Below are 14350 nucleotides of genomic sequence, written 5' to 3' on the forward strand. Positions count from 1 at the left end.
GATGGGCATTTGGGTTGGTTCCACGTTTTGGCAATTGCAAATTGTGCTGCTGTAAACATGCATGTGCAAGTATCTTTTTTTGTGTAATGACTTTTTTTCCTCTGGGTAGATGCCCAGTAGTGGGATTGCTGGATCAAATGGTAGTTCTACATTTAGTTCTTTAAGGATTCTCCATACTATTTCTGGAAGGTTACTGTTCATCCAGATCAAACTTGAGTCCATTTCCCAACTATGCAGAGATTTGTTTTGCGTTTTGAGTATTGGGTTTAAGAAAAATACTTCATCTTTTTTTTTTTTTTTTTTTTTTGGACAGGGTCTTGCTGGAGTGCAGTGAGAGCACAATCATAGCTCTCATAGGTCTTGCTGAGCACAGTCATAGCTCAGTGCAACCTAGAACTCCTGGGCTTAAGCAATCCTTCCATCTCAGCCTCCCCAGTAGTTGGGACTACAGGCATGCACCACCATGCCCGGCCAAGGACAAGACTTCATCTTTAAAGATCGGGCCGGGCACGGTGGCTCACGCTTGTAATCCCAGCAGTTTGGGAGGCCGAGGCGGGCAGATCACGAGGTCAGGAGATCGAGACCACGGTGAAACCCCGTCTCTACTAAAAATACAAAAAATTAGCCGGGCGTGGTGGCGGGCGCCTGTAGTCCCAGCTACTCGGAGAGGCTGAGGCAGGAGAATGGCGTGAACCCGGGAGGCGGAGCTTGCAGTGAGCCGAGATTGCGCCACTGCACTCCAGCCTGGGCGACAGAGTGAGACTCCGTCTCAAAAAAATAATAAATAAATAAATAAATAAAGAAGATCGAATAACCAGCACTGGTTTATTATTGAGGCCAATAAATGCCTCTTTGGTCCTCTGGGCAACTGAAGCAGTGCCATCAGCTGGCTGGTCCCACACACCACATGGTGTCCCCAGGGGGGATGTATGCTGAGTTTATTATTTCAAATATCTTAGATGCAGAGTTCCCAGATGTAATATTAGGCTCCCCAGAAGGTGCCAATTCATTAGAGTAGCTTTCGTCATATTTTAATTCTGTTTCTCACCAGATCTCTACTTGTACTAAAACCAAAATAATTTCAAAAAGAAGAGTGATTTATACCCCTCCCTTGTTCATGCGGTGGTGATTTTCATTAATCCTTTCTCTTTCTTGTTCTTTGTCCATTCTCATCATGTTTACATTGTTGTAAATCATTGTGTATATGCATTTGAAGTGATACAATTTTGTATTATCATTTATTTTTATTTTTATTTTTTGAGACGGGGTCTTGCTCTGTCCCCCAGGCTGGAGTGCAGTGGTGGTGTGAGCTCTGCTTACTGCAGCCTGGATCTCCTGGGCTCAGTCATCCCTCCCACCAGCTGGGACAACAGGCATGTGCCATCACACCCAGCTTGTCTTCATATTTTTGTAGAGATAGGGTTTCACCATGTTGCCCAGGCTGGTCTCAGTGCCTGCCTCGGTCTCCCAAAGTGCTGAGATTATAGGCATGAGCCACCGCGTCCAGCCTGAAGAGCTTTACTTAATCCTCATAATCACTCTTTAGGTACTGTCATTAGCCCCATTTTACAGATGAGGAAAATGAGACACACACACACACACACACACACACACACGTATATATGTATATGTGTACATATATACATATATATACCCGCACACACAAATACATAGATGTATACACATATATGTACACTTATTTTTCTTGTTAGAAATGACATTGCAAAAAAATCTCATGTAGTTTTTTGTTTTAAGCTTTAAAAATTCCTTAGTATAAAGGGATATTATGAAATTTTAAGATGATCCCTGATGTCCAATATCGTATGAGTCAACTCGCTTTACCACAGTATTGTAATACTAGGTAACTCTTAAAGTTCTTCTAATGTAGGGGGCTGGGCATGGTGGCTCATGCCTGTAAATCCCAGCACTTTAAGAGGTTGAGGCGGGTGGATCACTTGAGGGAAGTGGATCACTTGAGGTGAGGAGTTTGAGACCAGCCTGGCCAGCATGGCAAGACACCGTCTCTACTAAAAATACAAAAATTTGCCAGGCGTGGTGGCACACACCAGTAATCCCAGCTACTTGGGAGGCTGAGACATGAGAATCACTGGACCCTGGGAGGTGGAGGCTGAAGTGAGCTGAGATTGCACCACTGCACTCCAGCCCGGGTGACAGAGCGAGAGACTCTGTCTCAAAAAAAAAGCCCAACTATCTTAAGGTAGTGGGTGTAAGATGCTCCCACACTGTTCTATTTCTTTGATCACAGCAAAGTTGAACATTTTTTCACACACTTGTCTACTAATAGTATCTCTTTTTTCATGAATTGTCTTCTCAAGTTCTTTGCCAGTTTACATATTGGAGACTTAATTTTTTTTTTTGTTCCAACATGTGTAAGTTCTTTTTCTTTGAGATGGAGTTTCACTCTTGTTGCCTGGGCTAGAATGCAATGGCGTGATCTTGGCTTGGCTCACTGCAACCTCTGCCTCCCAGGTTCAAGTGATTCTCCTTCCTCAGCCTCCCAAGTAGCTGGGATTACAGGTGCCGCCCACAACACCGGGCTAATTTTTTTTGTATTTTAAGTAGAGATGGGGTTTCACCATGTTGGCCAGGCTGGTCTCCAACCCTGATCTCAAGTGATCCACCTGCCTCGGCCTCCCAAAATGCTAGGATTACAAGCTTGAGCCACTGTGCCCGGCCCAACATGTGTAAGTTCTTTACATAACACAGAACTTTTTGTTATATTTGCTGTGAATGTTTGCTCCAGATAGCTTCCCTTTGATTTTAGCTTTGGAAGTTTTGTCAAGTGGTTGTTTACTTTGATAACATACAAACCATCCATCCTCTGTGACTTCTTTCAACTTAACTTGTAAAGTTACCACCCTTTGTGCTCGTGTTAGCAGCACATATACTGAGGTTGAAACGGTACAGTGGAAATTTGCATGGCCCTTGCGTCAGGATGACATAGATTTATAAAGTTCATATTTTTTGTAGTATAAGAATATAAACCAGGCTCGGTGGCTCACGCTTGTAATCCCAGCGCTTTAGGATGCTGAGGCTGCTGGATCACCTGAGGTCAGCAGTTTGAGACCAGCCTGGCCAACATCGTGAAACTCTGTCGCTACTAAAAATACAAAAATGAGCTGGGCGTGGTGGCGGGCGCCTGTAATCCCAGCTACTCGGGAGGCTGAGGTGAGAGAATTGCTTGAACCTGGGAGGCGGTGGTTGCAGTGAGCCAAGATCGTGCTGTTGCACTCCAGCCTGGGCAACAAGAGTGAAATTCCGTCTAAAAAAAGAAAAAAAAAGAATTATATCTGAGTGAAGCTATCACAACACCCTCCTCCCCACAAAAAAACTTATCATCCCTCTGAAGATTTGAAGCAGTATAGTAAAACAAGTTCCTTTTTAGAGGTGAGAATTTTCTTTAAGATTTTCCTATCCATATTCATGTTATCTGTGCCTATAATTTTCTTTTTGTGTGTTTTATCTTTATCAGGGTTTGAGAAGAAGTTCATGCTTGCCAAATAGATATAAAGGAACTCATCTCTTTTTGAACACTTTTTTTTTTTTTTTTTTTAGACAGGGTCTCACTCTGTTACCCAGGCTAGAGTGCAGTAGTGCAAACACAGCTCACTGCAGCCTCAACTTTTCAGGCTCAAGTGATCCTCCTATCTCAGCCTCCCAAGTATCTGAGACTACAGGCACACATACCCTATGTCCGGTTAATTTTTGTATTTTTAGTAGAGACGGGGTTTTGCCATGTTACCCAGGCTGGTCTCAAATGCCTGAGCTCAAGCAATCCACCTACCTGGGCCTCCCAAAATGCTAGGATTATAGGTGTGAGCCACCACACCAGGCCCACTCTGCATGCTTTATACCATTAAAATTATCTGTTTCTTAAACATATAAAAATTGCCCTGGTGGAAATAATGGGACCAATTGCAGTTTTGGGATTGTTATTGTATGATTTTCTCTATTTTTTTCTTAGTTATTCTGTTTGGTTTTATACTTGGATTATTTTTAGTAATCTATATCTTTCTAAAAATTATTTCATTGAGGATTTCAGTTTATTAGTCTAGAAGAATGCATAACATTCTCTTTGGATTTTGGGGAAAATCTATTTTCTATAAATTGTCCTATCTCCTTTCTCATTTCTAATTAAAAAGATTCCCTTAATTAAATTTGTCAGAGGTTTGTTTATTTTAGTCATCTTATCAAAAAAAACCAGCTTTTGAACTCATTTATCATTTTACTGCTTTATGTTGTACAATGTATTTATTTCAAGTTTTATCTTTATTTACCACCTCTTTAAAAATTGCTTTTCTGCTTAACTTTTAAATGACAGGCTTTGTTAATATCAGCTTGGATAATCCCAGCCTGAATAAGATTCTGATGCCTGACACACTGGTGGGGGGAGAAGCTGATGGATTATCATTGTATGTTTATCAGTCAGGCACCAGTGAGGACAACAACAGGGCCCACACCAGCTAATTCAATAGAAGAAATTCAAATACAGGGAACTAGTTGTCAGATATTGGAAGAGCTGAAAGTCAAATGGGCTAGTGAGTCATTGCAGAGATGAGCAACAGCAGCAAGCTGTGACTCCCCACCCACACACAGCTGGAAGGACAGAAGACAGAGGGAACGTCACCAGATTCCAGGAGCTGAGATACGTGCTGAGACCCAATACAGCTCTCATGAGACACTCCAGAAGGGATGGATGGGGCAAGGGTTGGGGAAGAAAAGGGGTGGGGGAGGAATAACTTTTACTACTCCTCTCGCTGCAATCTCCTGCCAGTGCCACTCTTTGGTGGAAATTCACCAGAAGCCAGTTGGTCAAGGAGCTTGAGAAATGTAATTTCCGTGGGCCAGGCCCCTGTGATAGGAGCAGAACCAGGAAGAGCAGGCAGTCCATGGGCCTGAGAATAGATAATGACTAGCAGGCACTTTGCATTTAAACGCAGGTTAGGTCAGAAGGGCTTGTGATGCTCCACTGTCTTAGTCTGTTTGTGCTGCAGTAACAGATTACAACAGATTGGGTAATTTACAAAGAGCAGAAATTTATTTCTCACAGCTCTGGAGGCTGGGAAGTCCAAGATCAATGTGCTGGCATCTGGTGTGGGCCTTCTTGTTGTGTTCACACATGGCAGAAAGCAGAAGGGAAAGAGAGTAGACCCACTCTGGCAAGCCCTTTTTACAGTGGCATTAATCCATTTACAAGGGCAGATCCCTCATGACCTAAATGCCTCCCAAAAGGCCCCACCTTCCAACACTGTTGCATTGGGGATGAAGTTTCCAACACATGAATTTTGGAGGAGACACATCCAAACCATAGCATTCACAGATGACAGAGCTAGCACCAGGATGCTGTAAACATCTTCGCTAAGTCCTGCTGGGTCCTAGCTTCCGGACTCCTTCTTTATTCTCCCTTTTCTCTTCTTCTTTGAGACTGCTAAGCTAAGCCATTTAAAAGGGGTAAGTCAGGTTTTTGTGCTGGTTCTTCCCCCAGTCAGCTCTATTTCCTTTGGCCATCATATCCGAAGCCTTGATTTTAACCTGACCCTGTGCTCAGGGATGCCCAGGTCTTTATCTCTAGTCTTGGCTTCTTTCCTTGGCTCTGGCCCTGTATTTCTAATGGCTTGCTGGATGTCAGTGATGCCTCAAAATTACTGCGAATTGAATTTTTGATCTTCTCTTCTCCCCAGATCTGTTTTGTTTCCTCCATTCTTTTCTCAGTTGATAGAACCCCCTCCATCCAGACATCAGAGCTGGCTAAGGAAGGAGCAAGCCTTAACCCTTCCTTCCTTCTTACATTCTGTATAGGCGTCCACAGAGCTACCTAATTCTATGCCCTAAGATGTCCATGTATTTCTTCTTTTTTTTTTTTTAAAGACAAGGTCTTACTCTGTTGCCCAGGCTGTGCAGTGGTGTAATCATAGCTCACTGCAGCCTTGAATTCCTGGGCTCAAGCAATCCTCCTACCTCAGCCTCCCCAGTAGCTGGTACTACAGGCACATACCACCATGCCTAGCTAATATATATATATATATATTTTTTTTTTTTTTTTAGACAGAGTCTTGCTCTGTCACCCAGGCTGGAGTGCAGTGGCATGATCTTGGCTCACTGCAAGCTCCACCTCCCAGGTTCACCCCATTCTCCTGCCTCAGCCTCCCGAGTAGCTAGGACTACAGGTACCCGCCACCATGCCTGGCTAATTTTTTGTATTTTTAGTGAGATGGGGTTTCACCGTGTTAGCCAGGATGGTCTCTATCTCCTGACTTCATGATCTGCCTGCCTCGGCCTGCCAAAGTGCTGGGATTACAGGTGTGAGCCATCACGCCTGGCCTATATATATATTTTTGAGATGGAGTCTCACTCGGTCATCCAGGCTGGAGTGCAGTGGCATGATCTTAGCTCACTGCAATCTCTGCCTCCTGGGTTTAAGTGATTCTCCTGCCTCAGCCTCCTGAGTTGTGGGGATTACAAGTGTGTGCCACCACGCCTGGCTAATTTTTGTATTTTTAGTAGAGGCGGGGTTTCACCATGTTGGTCAAGCTGGTCTTGAACTCCCGGCCTCAAGCGATCCACCCACCTCAGCCTCCCAAAGTGCTGGGATTACAGGCATGAGCCACTGTGCTGGGCCTTAATTAATTTTTTATTATAGTCTTGCTGTGTTGCCCAGGCTGGTCTCAATATCCCGGCCTCAAGCAATCCTACCACTGTTGCCTCCCAAAGTGCTGGGATTACAGGCATGAGCCACTGTGCCTGGCCTGTTTCTTCTGATTTCTACTGCACCTGCACCAGCTCTGACCTCGTTATTTCTCCTCTGGCCTCTAACAGCAACCTCCAAGCCAGTCTCCTTTCCTCCAGTATCCCCTTGTCTCATTCCATTCTCCACTGACACCACAGCAATCATTTTGGAAATACAAGTTGGATCAAGTTATTTAAGGCCACAAATTCCAAAGGTCCCCCAAGTGTTCAGGATTTGCCGCAGCCTCTGCACTCTTCTCACCTCATCTTTTGTCATTTTCTACACTGCTGTCTGGTCCAATCCTGCCAGACTACCTTTGCTCCCCTGAGAAGGCCAGGTTCTTTTGTTTTCCTGAACCTAGGCACTTGCTGCTTTCTCCGGGTCCTGTAAGGCAGCAGTTCTCACAATGGGATCCCTGGACCAGCATCAGCAACAACATCACGTGGGAACCTGCTAGAAAGGCAGATTCTCCGGTCCTACCCAGACCTACTGAATCAGAACTTTTGGCCTGGGGCTTGGGAATCTGGGTTTAAAAAAAGCCCCCTAGGAGATTTAAATTCAAGGGAAGGTTGAGGAGTCACTATTATAAGGAAGCTCCTCTTACACCTTGAATTCTGCTCAATTGCAGATGTGAGCTCTGTGTAGCCATTCCTGTTACCCCTGGATGGAGTTACTTGCCCCCTCCTGGATTTTCCCCCAGCACTTTGCCAGTATCTCTACTAGAGCTGTTAAAAACCAGTTGGCAGGGCGAGGTGGCTCACGGCTGTAATCCCAACGCTGTTGGGAGGCTGAGGTGGGATTATGGCTTGAGGCCAGGAGTTCAAGACCAGCCTGAACAACATAGCAAGACCCTGTCTCTACAAAAATAAAAAATAAAAATTAGCTGGACACGATGGCACATATTTCTAGTCCCAACTACTTGGGAGGCTATGGTGGGAGGATCTCTTGAGCCCAGGAATTCCAGGCTTCAGTGAGCTATGATTTTGCCACTGCACTCCAGCCTGGGTGACAGAATGAGACCCCATCTCTAAAAACAAAACAAACCAGTCTATATATTAAAATAGACTTTGAGTTTTTCAAAAGAAAAGGCTGTGTCTCATTCATCTTTATTTTCTGAGTTCCTAGAAATTTCTAGGAAATGCATTTTCCTGGGAAATGCTCAGAGTTCGTACACACACGCATACACACACACACACACACACAAACACAGCTGTGAATAAATACAATAAATAAAAATTCAACAAACACTACATAATGCTGACAGCCAGGTACTGTCCTGAACACTGTAAAAATTTCAAAATTCTTAATCCTGGCAGGGCACGGTGGCTCACGTCTGTGATCCCAGCACTTTGGAAGGCTGAGGCGGGCAGATGACTTGAGGCCAGGAGTTTGAGACTAGCCTGGCCAACATGATGAAATCCTGTCTCTATTACTCTACTAAAAATAGAAAAATGTTAGCCAGGCATGGTGGTGCATGCCTGTAATCCCAGCTACACAGAAGGCTGAGGCACAAGAATTGCTTGCACCCAGGAGGTGGAGGTTGCAGTGAGCCGAGATCATGCCACTGCATTCCAGCCGGGGCAACAGAGTGAGACCCTGTCTCGAAAAAGTAAAAAAAATAATTCTTAATCCTAATAGAAACCATAAGCATAGGGGACAACTATAATAACCACTTTCCAGATGAAGAAGTTGAGGCAGAGAGAGGTTAGTGTAACTCACAACCATGCAGCGGGTGAGTGGCAGAGCTGTGGTTTGGATTCTGACACTTTGGCCGCAGATTTGAGGCTGTCGATCCTGATTCCACACTGCCTCTCTGCAGTATGAACCATGTTAAAAGCGTGCGCAGAGGGGCTGTAGAATGGGCAAACTGTACCGTTCTCCATTGCAGAAGTTCTCTGTGGCACCGTGCGTGGCTATTTCTCCAGCTTACGTGGCCTCCAAAGCCATGGAGTGGGTTCAGGTCAGGGTGGCTTTCAGCAGGCTCACGATTTCTGCTTAGCATTTGTTTTCCTATAGCTGCAGAAGCCCTGGGCTAATTTGCAGGAAAAGCTTTACTTGCTTTGAGGGCCAGCAATCTCTCTCCTCACTCCAGGAGGTCTGAGGTGCCCACTCAAGTTGCGGTTTTCAGTCTTGAATGAGTCAGACTATCTCTTGGAAGGATTTTTGAGACCTTTAAGAAAATGCATGACAGTATTCTCCCCAGGATAGCATAGGCCCTGCCCAGAGAGTGCTTGGCTTACTTGGAGATTTATGTAAGTGAATTCCACGTCTGAAACATTCACCCTCCCACTTCCACTTGGTTTTCCAAAGCAGAGAATTTCTGGAGTTCTCCAAACAAAAGGCCCTGTTTTAATACCCAAGTACAGACGGTCTCTGACTTGCGATGTCAACTTATGATGGTTAGATTTACAATTTTTCGAGTTTACAATGGTGCAAAAACAATATGCATTCAGTAGAAACTATACTCCAGATTGTGATTTTTGTTTGTTTGTTTTTTAAAGCACAGGGTCTTGCTCTGTTACCCAGGCTGGAGTGCAGGGGCACTATCACAGGCTCACTGCAGCCTTCAATTCCTGGGCTCAGGTGATCCTCCTGCCTCAGCCTCCCCAGTAGCTGGGACTACAGGTGTGCACCACTGTGCCTAGCGAATTTTTAAATTTTTTTGGAGGGACAGGGTACTCACTATATTGCACAGACTGGTCTCGAACTCCCAGTTTCAAGTGATCCTCTTCAGCCTCCCAAAGTGCTGGGATTATAGGTGTGAGTCACTGGTTCCTGGCCTGATTTTTGAATTTTGATCTTTTCCAGGGCTAGTAATCTGCAAGTTTGCTGCTCTCTTGCAATGCTGGGCAGTGGCAGCGAGCCACAGCTCCCCATCAGCCACGTGATCATGAGAATAAACAACCAATATGGTGTTCTGTGTTGCTCACATTGTTTTGAGTATTGTACTTTGTGTTTTTGACCCCCATCATGACTACAAAAGGCCTGTGTACAGTATTCCACACTTTATTAGAAAATTGGCATGATGTAAGGCTGGGCACAGTGGCTCATGCCTGTAATCCCAGCACTTTGGGAGGCCGAGGCAGGTGGATCACCTGAGGCCAGGAGTTTGAGAGACCAGCCTGGGCAACATGGTGAACCCCATCTCTACTAAAAAAAATACAAAAAGTAGCCAGGCCTGGTGGTGTGTGCCTATAATTCCAGCTACTCAGGAGCCTGAGGTAGGAGAATTGCTTGAACCTGGGAGGCAGAGGTTATAGTGAGCCGAGATTGTGCCACTGCACTCTAGCCTGGGCAACAGAGCGAGACTCTGTGTCAAAAAGAAGAGAAAAGAAAATAGGCATGATGTTAAATGATTTTGCCCAGCTGTAGGCTAATGTAGGTGTTCTGAGCATGTTGTTTTTATTTTATTTTATTTTATTTTATTTTAGAGATGGAGTTTCGCTCTTGTCACCCAGGCTGGAGTGCAACAGTGTAATCTCGGCTCTGCAACCTCCGCCTCCTGGGTTCCACCAATTCTCCTGCCTCAGCCTTCTGAGTAGCTGGGATTACAGGTGCCCGCCACCATGCCTGGCTAATTTTTGTATTTTTTAGTAGAGACGGGGTTTCACCATGTTGGCTAGGCTGGTCTCGAACTCTGGACCTCAGGCGATCCACCTGCCTTGGCCTCCCAAAGTGCTAGGATTACAGGCATGAGCCACCATGCCTGACCGCATGTTTAAGGTAAGACTCTGCTAAGCTATGATGTTCGGTAGCTTAGGTGTATTAAGTGCATTTTGACTCATGATGTTTTCAACTTATGATGGGTGTACTGGGGTGTAACTTCATTGTAAGCCAAGGAGCATCTGTACTTAGCAAATCTCCGTTTTGTATTTAGCATTGCGCTCTCTATCGTAAAGGTGTGAGAGAAGTATACGATTGATTTGTGGGAAAGTCAGTACAATTGGAGAGAAGAGCTAAGGCACATACATGAAGAATTAGGGCAAAGTGTGATTTTACATATTAGCATACAGTAATTACCATAGATCCAAGTGCCAAATTGAGTGATTCCAACAATTAGGGAACAGGGCAGCATGTTGTAAGATGTGGATTATGTGTTATGAATAGTAAGTATAAAATGAGTTAGGAAAAGGAGATAAATGAAGGCTGGGATGAGGTGGGAGGCTTGAGGAGGGAGTGAGATTCAATCTGAGTGATGCAGAAAGATGATAATAAAATAACAACATTGGGGCCAGGAGTGGTGGCTCACGCCTATAATACCAGCACTTTGGGAGGCTGAGGCAGGCAGATCGCTTGAGTTAAGGAGTTCGAGACCAGCCTGGGCAATATGGCCAAACCCTGTCTCTATTAAAGACAAAAAATTAGCCAGGTGTGGTGGTGCATACTTGTGGTCCCAGCTACTTGGGAGGCTGAGGTGAGAGAATCACTTGAGCCCAAGAGGTGGAGGTTGCAGTGAGCTGAGATTTCACCACTGCACTCCAGCCTGGGTGACAGAGTGAGACTTCGTCTCAAAACAAACAAACAAAAATAACAATACTGGGGCCTGGTGTGGTGGCTCACGCCTGTAATCCCAGCACTTTGGGAGACCGAGGCAGGCGGATCACCTGAGGTCAGGAGTTTGAGACCAGCCTGACTAACATGTAGTAACTCTTTCTCTACTAAAAATACAAAATTAGCCGGGTGTGGTGGCACATGCCTGTAATCTCAGCTACTCGGGAGGCTGGGGCAGGAGAATTACTTGAACCCGCAAGTCAGAGGTTGCGGTGAGCTGAGATTGTGCCATTGCACTCCAGCCTGGGCAACAAGAGTGAAACTCCTCCTCAGTAAATAAATAAATAAATAAATAAATAAATAAATAAATAACAACATTGGACAAGGAGAGCTTTACTGTGTGCTAGGAACTCTTCATCGTCCCTTTTACCAATTCATTTGATTTACACAATAGCCTTATAAGGTTAGTCTTATTAATGTCCTAATTTTACAGATGAACAAATTGGGGCACAAAAAACGTTAAGTATTGTGTGCTGGGACACAGCTGGAAGGTGGAGGAGCTTGGATTTGAGCCCACAGTTTACTCTCAGTCCTTACACTGAGCCACTGGACTGTGCCACTGCATTCCAGACTGGGCGACAGAGTGAGACTCTATCTTAAAATAAAACAAAACAAAAACTTATTTATAATCTTTCTTCCTTGACTAGGTTGTAACCTTCATGATTCCAAGGACTTTATCTTTACTGTTAGCACGAAATTCTGGGATCTATGCTACTATAAGGCACATAGTAGGAGCTTGGTGAATATTTGCTGAGTGATGAGTGTATGGTAGTAGAGTGGGCCTGGTGAGACTTCTTGAGGTGCTATTTACGGGAAATGGATCAGCCAGGGTAGGCGATGTTATGCAAAAAGTAGTAACAACAAGACATCAATAGCCTGACACAGCAGACGTTCATTCCTGCTCAGTTATAGTCATCTGCAGATCTAAGCAGCTTTCCAAGTAGATGTTCTCTGGGTCCCTTCTTGTTGGTTGTTTTGACCTTGTAGCATTTTTTTTTTTTTGAGACAGAGTTTTGCTCTTGTCGCCCAGGCTGGAGCGCAATGGCACAATCTCAGCTCACTGCAACCTCCGCCTCCTGAGTTCAAGCAATTCTCCTGCCTCAGCCTCCCTAGTGGCTGGGATTACAGGTGCCCGCAACCACGCCTGGTTAATTTTTGTAGTTTTAGTAGAGACGGGATTTCACCATGTTGGCCAGGCTGGTCTCGAACTCCCAGCCTCAGGTGATCCATCTACTTCGACCTCCTAAAGTGCTGGGATTATAGGCATGAGCCACCGTGCCCGGCCCCTTGTAGCATTTTTACCTGAAGTTAGTCGTGCTTCTGAGTTCACCGTGGCAGAGGAAGAGAGCATGAGGAATCATAAACCAGCTCTGAAATACCTCTCCCTGGAAGTGACACGACATTTTTTTTTTGCTTACAATTCATTGACCAAAGCCAGTCAAATGGCCATGACTAACTTCAAGGGAGGAAGGAGAGGAGAAATGGAAATATTAGAGAAGATGGTTGTGTCGACCACAGGATCTATACTGCCTCCGAAACTGCTGGAGAGAGAGTGGGGAAGAGTCCATGGAAGGCTTCTGCAGGGAAGAAATGGTAAATAAACCCAACTAAGGATGCGGATTCAAGTGGGAAGAACAGAAGGCATTTGTGCACTGATGATTCTTATAATTTATCTTTTTTTTTTTTTTTTTAAGATACAGGGTCTCACTCTGTCACCCAGGCTGGAGTACAGTGGTGCCATCATAGCTCACTGCAGTCTCAACCTCCTGGGCTCAAGCGATTCTCCCACCCCACCTCAGCCTCCCCAATAGCTGGGACCACAAACGCACACCACCACGGCCTGCTAATGAAAAAAATTTTTTTGTAGAGATAAGGTTTTACTATGTTGCCTAGGCTGGTCTCAAACTCCTGGCCCCAAATGATCCTCCCAGCTTGGCTTCCCAAAGTGTTAGAATTACAGGTGTGAGCCACAGTGCCTGGCCTTAAAATTTATCTTTGAAAGGTAAGAATGACAACTTCTCAATGACATGGACCCGCCTGTTGCTCTGCCAGGAGGGTGGAGCATCTCTGTCTGTGCGTGTGAACTCTGGACCTCATTCTTGCTGCTGTTAGACTATTCTATTCTGTTCTATTACCTGGATCTGCACCTTAGGCAATGTATTTTTAAACCCTAAATCTTTGTATGATCTTTGCTCACATCCAAACTTAACAGCCCTGTGTCCCTGTCACTTCAGGATTTTGGATTAAGCCATAAACTAATTCAAGCTAGGATGTGATAGTTTGATAAAACAAGTCACCTAACATATTTGCATTTTAATGGAGGCTTTCAATGCCTTAAAGCAGAAGGGTTGTAATTTCAGGCACCCTGGTAAGCAGGTTGGGAAAATATTTTTCTTCAGAGGAACCTTTTAGTGCTCCTTAAATCTTATCACACTACTCTGCAGACAGAACAAGACTGACTCTCTTGGCTGATTTCTGTCGCATTCTAAGCTGGGTACCTCCTGGGGAGAGGGTGAGATGATAACAACGTAGGCCCTGTTTTATTAAGTATATTGGCAAGAGAAGAAAGGAAACTTATTCAGAGGAGATGGACTCAGGTGTGCAGAGGAAAACAAATAAACCATCCCATGACTCTGTCCCCTGATAAAACATCCACTGGCGTTCATCACGGAATTACGCGGCTTTTCCATAAAAGACAGCATGGCTTTTTGTGTAGTTGTGGAAACAGCTAGGTTTCTTCCCTACTGTTTGACATTTTCCATGCTTGTTGCTAAATCTTTGACAGAAGCATTAGCTGGGCTGAAGAATAATAGTGTTGTAAGAAAGCTAATAATGGCCTAAAAAAAAAAAGTGTGTATAATACATACCTTGACATTGAATCACTGAATACTTGAATAAGTAATGCACACACACGGAGGCCTTTTGTGTTGACATAAAATGTAAGCTCTACCTTTTTTCTCCTCGAGACGCATAAAGAGCCGGAGAGGAAAATAGATGGAAAAAATTCAAATATTTTCCTTTGCGGAGTTTGATGTGCCAATGTACTGATGG

General features: G+C 44.6%; 1 non-coding gene across 1 annotated transcript; it reads left to right on the top strand.

Moving 5' to 3' along the window:
- Positions 1-2884: 2884 nt before the first annotated feature.
- On the top strand, positions 2885-2986 carry LOC116809842 (U6 spliceosomal RNA). The gene has a single exon (XR_004370021.1). It is a non-coding gene; the product is annotated as a U6 spliceosomal RNA (small nuclear RNA).
- The last annotated feature ends 11364 nt before the right edge of the window (positions 2987-14350 follow it).

This window comes from Hylobates moloch, unplaced genomic scaffold (assembly GCF_009828535.3).
Source record: "Hylobates moloch isolate HMO894 unplaced genomic scaffold, HMol_V3 SCAFFOLD_1, whole genome shotgun sequence".
NCBI classification, from domain to species: Eukaryota; Metazoa; Chordata; class Mammalia; order Primates; family Hylobatidae; genus Hylobates; species Hylobates moloch.